The sequence below is a fragment of the Salvelinus fontinalis genome, chromosome 3 (assembly GCF_029448725.1).
Source record: "Salvelinus fontinalis isolate EN_2023a chromosome 3, ASM2944872v1, whole genome shotgun sequence".
In the NCBI taxonomy this organism is placed as follows: domain Eukaryota; kingdom Metazoa; phylum Chordata; class Actinopteri; order Salmoniformes; family Salmonidae; genus Salvelinus; species Salvelinus fontinalis.
The window spans coordinates 9,107,407-9,119,777 of record NC_074667.1 but is presented as its reverse complement, the minus strand read 5'-3'; the positions used below and the strand labels follow the sequence as shown (position 1 = coordinate 9,119,777).

The window sequence follows — 12,371 nt, the reverse complement described above, 5'->3', positions numbered from 1 at the left end:
TTATTTTTCTCCACACCAAATAGAAACACACACACACGAACAACGACTTACAGACGCACACAAACGACGACTACTATCTCCTCTGCCAGAACCGCGTGGTCTCGCCTCCATCCCTAGTGCCTGCATTATTGTTTGCCACTTGGCCTTAAATTGTACCAATTCGATTTTGTTTCTCAATATTTCAATAATAAATCATTCGATTTTTCCCTTGTGTTAATGATGGCGGATTGATTGATTTCCACGTTTTTAAGAATACGTTTTTTTCAAGACGAGAAGAGAATCGTCCAGCCCATTGGGGATCTCACTACACCCCCATATTGTTTTTCCATTTAACCTTTATTCATACAGGTTATTTTCATTGAAATATGCCTTTTGCACTAGAGACCTGTAATGACCTGTGGATATGCTTGTAGTTGTTACATAGTGCCCTCAATACATGATGACTACTCTGAGGTAATGGTCTACAATCTAAAGTTTCAATGGGTCGGTAAGGTTTGGTGTTTGGTGTCTGTGGCGTTGTTATTTCTATAGTATTTCGTTTGTCGTTTGATAATGTGTTCCGGTGTGTCAAAGGTGGCCTCACGTTTCCAGACTGCCGAACAACGATGACGAGAGAAGTTACTGTAGTAAAGGGGTGACGTGCTAGGCTTCCATTATATTTTCAGATGAGGTTCCCTCTAACTGTTGTCTTGGTGGACCAAATACTTCGTAACCAGGCCAGAAATGTACCACCATGACACTTTTCTTCAGCATGAGTGTACATGTGTGTGCGTGTGTGTGTGTGCTGGTCTGTTTGTCTATCTGTATATCTGCCGGTCTCTCTGTCTGTCTGTTAGCCTCTCTGTATGTGTGTGGGCTTGCATGGTTGTTTGCACTGTGCCATGGGCAGCGTATGCAGCTGTACCTAGAGCTGCATACACAAAGTATGTCCGGGGTTAGTGTTGTTTTGGCAGATGGGTAAAACAACAAGACCACACTGGAAGACTGGGCCAATAAGACAAACAGGGGGATGAAAGAAACCGCTTTGGTTTAACAATTAATCCCTGTTCCATTGCCACAGGCTTTCCCATAGAGACCAATACTGAGCCACACCCTTATAGGACAACATTACAGAGCATTGAGGTGGGTGGGCAGAACCAGGAAGTGACTGGATTTAGTGGTTTTACTAACAACCCAATTAAGGATCTTAGATTGCGGCCGAATACACACACACACACATACTATAAAAGCTGCGGCGTCAGGGAGAGGCTCTCGATTCCCCATTCTCTGCAATAGGCCCTATACGAGGCTGACAGGCTGCAGATGTAATAATTAGCCAAGCCCTGTGATTAGCTGAGACAGACAGAGGGGTTAGACAAACGGAACCGTATGAGTCACCCGCTTCCACACACACTATAATGAGGCGAGGTAAACACACACACACTGTAAGAAAGGCAGTTTGAATGGTGAGAATCCTTATGTCTACAACTTTCACATCACTCTAGTCCAGAGTGAGTGCATCATGTCTGTTTCCAGTCTAACCCTCTCCTCTCCTGGCACTGTGAGTTGGGACTTTTCTTTGCCCAAAGCCTCCTCTTTCATTCGTTCTTCTTTGTCGTCTTGCTGTATAACAAACTAGTTGATGTCCGATTTCTTGGCCCGATTCAGTCTCTTTCAATCTCCTTCTGTCAATCTCATAGTCTTTGTATGTTCCTCGTCTTTTCATTGATTCCTATTGTAAAGCCAGCAGCTGCAACTGAGGGAACAAAAACAAGCTGCCACTCCCAGTGTCTTCATAAGTGCCATAAACAGATGCACCTTGTCGTCGCTGTCTGATGAAAACATCTCCAGAACAGAAACTTTTCAGGAAATGTATTAAATTACCCTATTTTCCCATTAACGAACATACCAATTATTAAACTTCAGAAGCTATTTTGAATAAATGTCGATAGTCGTAGAGTTATGAAATGTTCAGAGCACATTGAGTTACTGCTTTGCAAAAACTGAGTAACAAGGTTTTTCATCAGACAGTGACATTATGCTAATAAATAAGACATAACCAGGACTGTGAACAATGCCATTCTCAGTTGAATAAATATGCCTATTCTTCATTGATATCAAGAAACTATCAATTGCATTCAAATCGATTTTTGAACCAACTGAAACTGTAACCTTTACAGACTATTGTGTGTACATACTTATGTAGCCTAGCCTATTTGTTTGGCCTTACAGGCATCCAGTGTAGACCTGCAGTAGTTTAAATATTAGCCATGCAGCTGGATTTTGGAAGTTCATACACAGAGTATGAGTGGGGGGTGAGGGATGGGGCAAGGCACTCTCGCACACAGAAAATAAAAGGAGTGGCAGTGGTTTAGCATATGACATCATCCCTATTTTAAATAAACCTTAGGCCATGTTCTTCATTGGTTCCTAGCTGGAGAAATCGATTTTGGGGGGGGGCATGCTTCTCCTTCAATTTCACCCTCGCTCGACTATGTGGTAACTCCACTCATTCGATTCTTCATCTTGAGAGTGGTCTGCTTCTGTGGTCCAAAGAACGTTACTAAAGGAGGGATGCACGTCGTTTGAACAAGTCAATTGAATCTACAGCTTCATTGTGAAGCTTGATAGTAAAGGGAGTCAGCTGCACGTTTGATTGTTTGTCCTCTAAATTTATAACGTCTGCGTCGACATATTTGGTCTGTTTTTGTCCAGCCAGCGAGGAAGTAGCCTACGACGGTCCCTGAAAGAATTTGGGGAAACGCTGCGAAGCGTGCCTCGACATTCTTACGGTGAGTGAGAATTGATACATTGTAGCACTAGCCAGCAAACGTCTTGCAAAATGCAATTTCTTGGCTACATTGTTGCCATTTCGGCGTATTTGATAATTTTCTGCTAATTCATGCTGGCTTCGCGTTAAACAATGGCTACTACTTTATCCAAACAAAACTCATGAAATTACACAGATCAAGCGTTCGTTGTTGAAAGCCCATGTTTTCTAACTGGATTTGATGTGATGCCTACAACGTCGGTGGAGTTTGGGCGGTGGTTTCCTTTCCCTAAAACAGCCTTGTCAAGGCACATTAGGTGACTGGACACAACTGTATATGTAGCCTATATGTTAATTTAATCAATAATTTATTGACTAACCTCGGCACACAACTTCCCCCTATTATGCCCCAGCTCCGACTCTCATTGTTCTGAGAATGAGGGCCCCAAATGGCTACTGCAAAACCGGGGTTAATTTACCGTTAATGATTTGGGCTTCGCTAAATTCTGTGGCTCGCGGGTAAACTCTGCTATGAAACTGCGTTTTCTAATGGAGAGCAGGTGGAGCGCGAGCCCATTATCGATTGATAGCCCAATCGAAAGTGCATCATTAACTGTTCTTTTATTAAATATGTGTGTGTGTGGGTGTATATATGTGTGTGTATGTAGTCTAAATGTCTTTGTTGGTTACATTGCTGAATCAATATCACATTATACACACCATTAACATCCAGCTGAAAATCTAATGTGCGCAAAATTAATAGAGAAGCATATAGGCCTGCGCCTGCCCATCACAATTTCCCTATCACAAGAAGATGTTGAGTTACTTTTTACACCAACAGCACGTCAGTGAAAACGGGAGTGTCTGTCTGGCGTATCTCCAAGTCTGGAGATGGCTGGCTACTAGATTATACTGCTCACCAAGATTCACATCGCTGTCTGTTTTCATACTCACACCGACACATCCAGAGATATCACCCATGACAACAGACTGGGCAGCGCTAGAGGGAAAGTTCAGAAGCATCAGATGGCTATGTCAGATCCCAGTGATACTGTCATCTGGGTTTTGGCTCCAAATACATATTACGTCATCCGTAATGGGGCACATGCATTCCACATGCCAACGAATGCTATCCCACCTGCCCCATCTCAATGTCACTGATTGGGTGTCAACAGAAGTCCATCAAATGATAGATTCTTGATCAGATTTCGAACGTCTATCGAACAGCATCAGTCTGGTCGTGTCTGCTGTTGTCAATTGTTCTGTTTCGGATAACAGGCCTCTTATCAGTGATCAAGTGTTTAATTTCAATCTGAAAGAAAGAGTTAATTGTGTTAAATTGTCATTTGATTTCTTAAAGGAGACATGACTGTTTTCCTTTTTGCTAATGTGGTGAATGTGATCTTGTTTGGTTTTCGGGTTTTGTTGTAGGAGTGTGTTATATATCCGTTTCAGGGTGTCGCATTGACTGAGAGGTTACGTTGCTGCAGGGGTTTGACAGTGACACCCTCTCGCCCGCCCTGAGTGGGGAGTGTATGTCCTCGCTCAGCAGTGACCTCTCAGGCAACCCTCTGAGTGTGAATTATCACTGCAGGGGTGTGAAACCATCTCTCTCACTGATGCCTATGGCAGCCTGAGCTCCTAACAAGTTCACAAGATCAGGGGTGTCAAACATGCAGTCCGGGAGGGGGGTCCAATCTGGCCCGCGGATGCTCTTATTATTATTATATACTTTAAAATGACTAAAACCAAATCAACTGTCAATTATAATGGACCTACATTCAAACAGTTTCTTGAATGTGTCCAGCTCACTAATAATCACCTACATGTCAGGGCGCATTGAAAATTCCAGAAACGATAGATGGAGGACTATATTTAGCAATTTTTTTAATATAACAAATTCTGTGCGGCCTGCCAGACCTCGTCGAAGACCAAATGTGGCCCCCGGGGGGAAATTACTTTGACACCCCGGTTTAAGATAATAACACTTCCCCTGTATGGTCGCCACTTCCTCTGTCCTCATCCTAAACCTCTGCAGTGTCAGATCTAAATAGAATAGAGGTTGGTAGTCAGTGACTAGAGTCTTTGTTTCAATTATGGGCTATTTTGGCATAGAGGAACTATATCACACTACGTCAATAAGGGGGGAAAATTCAAGGGACTCTCCAAACAAATTACGGGGCGGACATAACAGAACGTTGCAATTCAAAACCAAAGTTTTCAGTGGTTATGCAGGAAGTTGGTGCGTTGGACTAGGAACCGAAAGGTTGCTTGGTCGATTCCCAGAGCTGACGAGGTAAAAATCTGCCGTTCTGCCCCTGAACAAGGCAGTTAACCCACTGTTCCTGTGCCGTCATTGAAAATAAGAATTTGTTCTTAACTGACTTGCTTAGTTAAATAAAATAAAAATGTAAAATAGCCACTAGTGAAATGCACTCGTTAAAAATAACCTCTGTGATCTCCATCTTGCTAGCCAGTATTTTTTTGACGCGGATAAAGTAGTGATGTAGGCAGTGACGTAGTTTGCCTATGCCAAAAAATAACCTAGTCACTGCTTTTGTCTATGGTTGGGTTGACGAGACTACCCTACGTGCAGGTTTAGGATCAGTATTACCAACCCTAAAATCATCCTTATCGCTGTAGTTAATTGAAAGAAAACTGACCTTAGATCAGCCTCGTAGAACTAACGTTCTTTCTACGAGAGTCATGTAACATGATTAGCACCCAACTAGTCTTGGAATGTAAATGCACTGGTGCACTTCAAATGGTTCCTCTCCTGTAGTCTGGACTCCCTTGTTTAGTCAGCATGGTGCCCTTTGGGGCAGCTGCAGTTGTCTATTTTAGTTAAGACTCACATAAATACAAGTGGTTGTCATTGCATTGTTTCCGATCGCGTGACCGGACCGCTGCTTAAATTGGATACAGCTGTAAAACTCTGGTCAGTATCTTAGTTATTTCGTTGGGTGCCTTCAACAAATTCACTTAAATAATAGTATTGGGAGTGCGGGTGTCACAAAGGTGTGCTGTTGACTCATGGCCTTCCACTTGTATGGTTGCTAATGCACCCTTATTTGCTCTGGTTATTGTTGGAGCCATGTGAAAGCATCAATGCAACATCTGCTGAGATATTACGCAATGCATGTCAAGGTCACTGGGCTCAAATCCATTTTCTTTGCCCTGCAGTGAGCAGATGATATAATACCTAATTACACACACCCTGACGGGACTAGCTATTATCTACCCTATCAACTGCCATAAAATCCCTCAATTTGCTGTATTACATATGGCACACATCTGCTGTGAAATACAATTACAGTAGGTTTCATCATGCATTCTCTCACTGGTTTCTATGGTGTCTCAGTAAGTCGGACCCAAATATAGGCAGTAGGGTGCTATTTGGGACGCAGACACAGTCTCCAGTCTGGAAGGGTTGCTGCCGGCTGTCCCGTGGGAAGCTGTGGTTGGTTGTGCTGCTGTAGCGCTTGCCACTGTGGTGGTCTGTGCCTTGGCATTCAGCGTTCTCTTTATTAGCCACGAAGCAATGGACACACACTGCTTTTAGACTCTGTGGCTGCCTGGCATTGTGAAATGTGGCTCTGTGCTCTGCTATGAGCCAAAGTGTTCAGCACATTCAGGAATCTGGTTTGGTCAGATCCTGTGTGTTCTGGTCTGACCTTTCTGCTCAAAGAACTATTAAGTCCACTTAGGAAAAATATTAAATATGAGGCTTCATTCAAATCTATTCGCACTGTATCCCTCCCGATAGGCTTTAGCCATATCTGGTTTGTTTTAATGGGGTGCTTTGGGACAAGGTTTGATTTGTGGTTAGGCGTTGACCCCCAGGTTTGAGGTGTGTGTATGACAGCCCTTGCTGTCTGTGTGTTGTGGCTGGTTACACACATCCTGTTTTGCTCTGGTCTGCCTCTCGACCCATGAGTAACCTAGGTCTGCGTGTTCAGTAATAGTCATGGTGTGTGTGCCCCCAAGTGCCTGGGAGCCAGGCAGGCGCGATGGGATCAGTCCATCTGGCCTGGGTTCACCCTGGCTGCTCATAGCCCTGGTAACTGATCTGGCCCTGAGGCGGCAGCACCACAGAGCACAGCTACTTTCCACTATTGACTTTCTCCTGATCCCCAGAGAGGAGCGGCCCTGTAGCCGTCCCACTATCAGCCTCACCCTCCCCATCCCTCCAAAGCCTGGTGTCCCTGGTCTGTCATGGCTTTAACTCAATTAGTCTTTCAGGGATTCCTTGCAACCTATCCCCTTGTCTCCTTCGCAAACCCTTCAGACCTTCTCCAATGGGGGTTGAGAAGATATGCAGAATCAAGGAATTATGAATTTAGAGCCCTGGTGTCCCAGGTCTGGTTGTTCTTGTGGGATTTTGGCCAAAACCAAGCGTGCCAGCTGCTACCCCTGTCCCCCTGCCCTGGCTAAACTAATCCATACGCCCCTCTATGCCCCAGGACAAAGGGGGCACAGGGGCAGACAATGGGCCCTGTCTGTTACCTTTTAATCCTCAGATTACTCACTGACAACCAGCACACACACCTCCCCTCTGCCATCTCCCACCCTGCGAGAACATTCAGCCCCATTCGCGCCTTGTCCTGGCGAGACCCCCAGACCAAACCTGGCTCAGTGCTGCTTTGAACCTGGTCCAGTTTAACCAGATTGTGCTAGCCTCGAGTCTATTTCCTTCTTATTCCCCCCAGGCTAAATGACTAGGTTACCCCATTGTTTTATGATTTCCCTTAACACTACCTTGTTAGGCTATCCCATCTGACTCCCCCAAGGCTAATTGGCTACACTAACTATCCACTTAGCCTGTAGCGTGAATCGCCACAGTCTTATCCTCCTCATCCCGTTATCGGGTTCTTTAAAGTCACTTAGCACATCTCCATGCCCCCCTATGGAATTAATTAACATTAACGTGTGGTTTAAGTACACAGTCCAGCTAATGAATTGTTTAGCATGGATAAGCCAATGCTTCGTGTCCATCCTATATGTCAGGGACAGCAGCTCTAATCCTGGAGGGCTGTAGCACTTGCAGGACACATATACTTCAGCCAAGCAATCGACTAATTATGGTCTTTCATTAGACCAGGATAGGGTTTATTCATAGGAGCTGGACTGGAACAGGAGCATGCACACACTGCAGTCCTCCATGACTTGGAGATGTCCACTACTGATCCATAGAATAGCTTAGAAGCATCTTTGTTCTCTCCGTATATCTGTGGTCTACCCAAGTTGGCAAAGGGGCCTTGTGCCCCGGTGTCTCCAACGGGGTCTGCCCCAGCCTCATCAGTCATCCAGGAAGTGGGACTGTGCAGACACATCATGCAGGTCTTTGTCTAGAGTTAACAAGCTTTGTGGTGCGCCAACTATACATGGGGCGGGGCTTCCAGAAGACCCCTAGTGCAGAGGACACCCAGTGAGGGGTGGGGTGATGCAAGAAAGGGGCGCTTGGTGGGGTAGAGCTCCGCTACCCGACCTGAGCTCGACGGACCCTGACATTATACATCGGGTTAGGGCCTGTTTATTCATCAGTAACTAGGGTGTGGGCAGGGCATCACTAAATTGACCTCTAACATTTTGAAGCTGAGCCAGTTGCTTGTGCTCTGCTGCGCAGTACAGTCATATCTGACTAGGATCATAACGATGTTCCTTGCGTTTTGTCGGCGTTTACAGCTAACTGCTCTCATGTCTCTTCATTGAGCAGAGCAGCCCAAGTGGAGCCCTTGCTATGGTTACTCACTCACTCGGAGTGCAGGGAGCTTGTGTCAGATGGAGAGTAGCAGCTAAAGGGTTTACTAATGGAGGAAGTAATTTCTGATTTTGGGCCAGGCCTTAAACTTGGCAGAAACGATAGGGCCTGAATGTCTTGTGCATGGTTAGGGTTTGTGGGGCTTAAAATACATGCCTGTGTAGGGCTCCAGTAGGGGGTCCCATGTTTTGGATTGTACCCTAAGACATTTAATGCTGGCTGGCTTGGGGAACCTGTGTGTTTTGTTTTTGATTAGCCATAAAGGGATTTGATAGGTCATTTTTGAGATTTGATTTGTCATTGACATGGGTTTTAGGCTTCAATTCTGTCTCCAACTGAAATGAGCACTACCTCTTCAGTGTACTGCCACTGCCAGATGAGATGCCATGGGCTTCAGTTAGTAGCGATGGCTTTTCAGGTCGGCATGAGCTCATATTCCCACTGAGTAATTCCATTCCACTCTGAGTCCATTGTGCCAGTGGATCTGGTTAAATGGAAGGGTAAAGGTCAGTAAGCTATCCTCCATGGGAGAGTTTCTCCTGTTGAGATGCCTCATAGGAAATCAGCAACCTGCCCTCACCTCAGGTCACTGTGAAGAGGCTGCCACCATAGGGTGTGCATGGGAAGGCAGCGGTGCATAGCTTCATTGGGAGAGCCCACAGTAGTGTGTGTGCATTGTCCAACATGGCCTGTTTTTGTTACGGAGTGGCTGCGGATCTGGCTTTTTCAGGATCTTCAGTCTACAGCACTAAAATATTCTGTGCATGTATATATTCTCTACGCTTGGAGAAGAGGCTACTCGGGCGACGCATATGTAACAATTGCTTAACCCTATGGGCTACTGTATGTTTAAGCTTAAACTCTATTGGACCAGTTAGGTTCACTACTGGAGCAGTAGTTAGAAATTAAAACCACACAACTGAATAATTTAGGAAAAGAATGCCGGCTTGTATTTTGTAAATAAAAACACTTACAAAATAAATGAATCACTTTGAGTAAATATTGATATGTGAAATTTGTACAATGAGCTCAATATCAATGAAATCATCAACTTTACAACACACTTAGATATCGGCCATATATTCTGCCTATAGTTTACTAGGGTGCACCCAACTCTGAGGGTGTCTCAGATTTCAAAGTTGAAATGGCAATACAATAAACATGAGTCCACATAAAACACAAACCAATTCACAAATATTGACATAAACCACTATGAGATGGAATCAAATGTGAGTGACTGTGCTGATCAATTAACACTAAGACGTTTAATTGTAGCATGTGCTTATAACAATTCCACTGCAATGTATGATGCAATGATGTCTTGCAAGAAAAATCCTACCACACCTTAGTATGGTAGTGTAAATTCAGTGTTCTCCAAGGAAAATACATCTTCACATGCAAATCTTCTTGTTGTCCTGGGTTCGGGCTGCTCGCCATCGTTGGTGGAACTGAATCCATACTCAGAAAACCTGACCTGTTTTACAAACAGGATCACACTATATGTGTATATATATATATATATCATGAGTACCTTCTCATATAACCATTATTATAGTGCTTAGCTTCATTCTCTTACAGGAATAAGAAGATAAAACTTACTTAAAATGCTTTACACTTTAACTACAGCACCAGACTCATGTGGACTGAACAATAGACTAACTAGCCCGGGCAAATAAAGTACTAGTGCTTACACCTACATGTAATTTCTTATAAAGTCATCTAAAACATAAGTGTACCAAAATGGATATTGATACTAGTTAATCACTTATGAAAGTATGAAAATTAAAATAGTTCGCCATGCATGATCACTAATGTTTGCTATTTCAATTGATCTATAACTGAGCTAGCCTAACACGGAACCCAAACCAGCTGCGCGTGTGCCATCGTGCATACATTGATTTTGTCCCCCCACACCAAACGCGATCACGACACACAGGTTAAAATATCAAAACAAACTCTGAACCAATTATATTAATTTGGGGACAGGTCGAAAAGCATTAAACATATATGGCAATTTAGTTAGCTAGCTTGCTAGCTAATTTGTCCTGGGATATAATCATTGAGTTATTTTACCTGAAATGCACAAGGTCCTCTACTCTAATTAATCCACAGTCAACCGACTCATTTCTAGTCATCTCTCCTCCTTCCAGGCTTTTTCTTCTCCTGACTTTATATTGCGTTCGGCAACTTTCATAAATTACGTGCATTACCGCCACTGACCTATTTCGTCTTTCACTCACCCATGTGGGTATAACCAATGAGGAGATGGCATGTGGATACCTGCTTCTATAAACCAATTAGGAGATGGGGGAGGCAGGACTTGCAGCGCAACCTGCATCAGAAATAGAACTGACTTCTATTTTAGCCCTGGGCAATGCAGATGCTCGTTGGCGCAATAATTGAATAATATAGATTTCTAAATATATTTTGCAACACTCGTGCACGCGACGCGAGCGGTGTAGTCAGCCTATGAATGTTAGCGGCTTGTGCGTATGCTTGGTTCAGTATGAACACGCACAAAATGCTATCAATAGCTTAACTAGACTAATCGCTAGCAGCTCGTTTTCCTTATGAAAACTCACCAAATCCTGGCGTCAATCTTTCCCTCAATCCCTTCACAGCACGTTTGTATAGATAAGGGAGGGTTCATATCCAGTTCTCTCTTTAGTTCAGTTTTATTGAAATTGTTGAAGTTGTAACTTTTTTTCTTCCATGGAATGGCTGTAGCTCTTCATCTTCCGGTATAGCCTTTTTTTCTTTTCTTTTTTTTGCATGTTGGCGCCAACTGGTGTATTAACGTGTGCTTGGGAGAGGGACTAAGATAATATTGAGTTTTGATTGGCTCAAATTAACTGCTCGTCATGCAGCTTCTGACAGCTGATTTGTAATGGCTGTCAACTTAAACATAGCAATATAGTATAATATGATTGGTTACTGGAATCTCACTAGTAACGTTAAGTATTATTCAACATTAGTTGGCCTGCGTTACACATAGTCATTGGGCAAATGGCCATGGTGCTCGTTTAATAAAGTTGGATCGATATCTGCAAGATCATATAATCAGTGTTCACCATAACCAAATATAATGGCATAGTAGTTTAAAATGACTGTCAACAGCGCGTGCCACTAGGCAAAATACGCAGGTAGGCTATGCTACAGTTTAACACCATCTGCTCTAAAATTAGTTAGCTCCATCATTCTAAACAACACTGTAGGCTACTTCTAAACAACACTGTATAACTGAAGAAAATCTGAATGCATATCCCCCATTAAACTGATTGAGATCAAATGGTTACTATATAGAATCATTCTGCAATGGATGTTTCACAGGTAAAACTTGAAGAATTATCATGTTGAATGCGTGGTGTTTTTGTCTGACAGTAGTTTTATGCTATTATATTTGGTTATGTAGAATACTGTGATCTTGCAGACACTGATTCAGCTTTGATCTAACTTTATTAAACGAGCACCATTCCACTGAGTAGCTTGTTCTCTGCACCTAAAGAGAATATACACGTATGCAGAAGCTCTGGATCTTTGAGAGCAGCAGACTAAAGATCCTGAAAAAGTCGGCTCGGCAACCATCGCCTTTTTGTTATCAGACGCCAGCAGGGACTGTGAAGGAAATGCTAGTGCCTCTCCCTCCCTCACTGTGTCCCAGAATGAATTCTTTGGAGTAGAGCTGTGTTGTGTGTGTGTGGTTTCCTGCCTCTTTTGCAGTGTGTGGAAGAAGGCGGCAGTTGTGGTTAGAGTGCGTTGGGATGTGAACAACCCGCCCCCCAGTTGGGTCTGCCGAGGACATCACTCACTCACACGCTTTGGCACTTACGACCCCTACCCTTCTTAAACCCTGCCTACTAG

General features: G+C 43.7%; 1 protein-coding gene across 3 annotated transcripts in view; it reads left to right on the top strand.

Moving 5' to 3' along the window:
• The first annotated feature begins 2,322 nt into the window (after positions 1-2,322).
• Positions 2,323-12,371, top strand: part of LOC129838050 (uncharacterized) — a 50,588-nt gene continuing 40,539 nt past the window's right edge. For all 3 annotated transcript variants that reach the window (XR_008756821.1, XM_055904737.1, XM_055904724.1), the window contains exon 1: positions 2,323-2,771. The gene's annotated coding sequence lies outside the window, so the exon portion shown is untranslated. The remainder of the gene's footprint in view (positions 2,772-12,371) is intronic.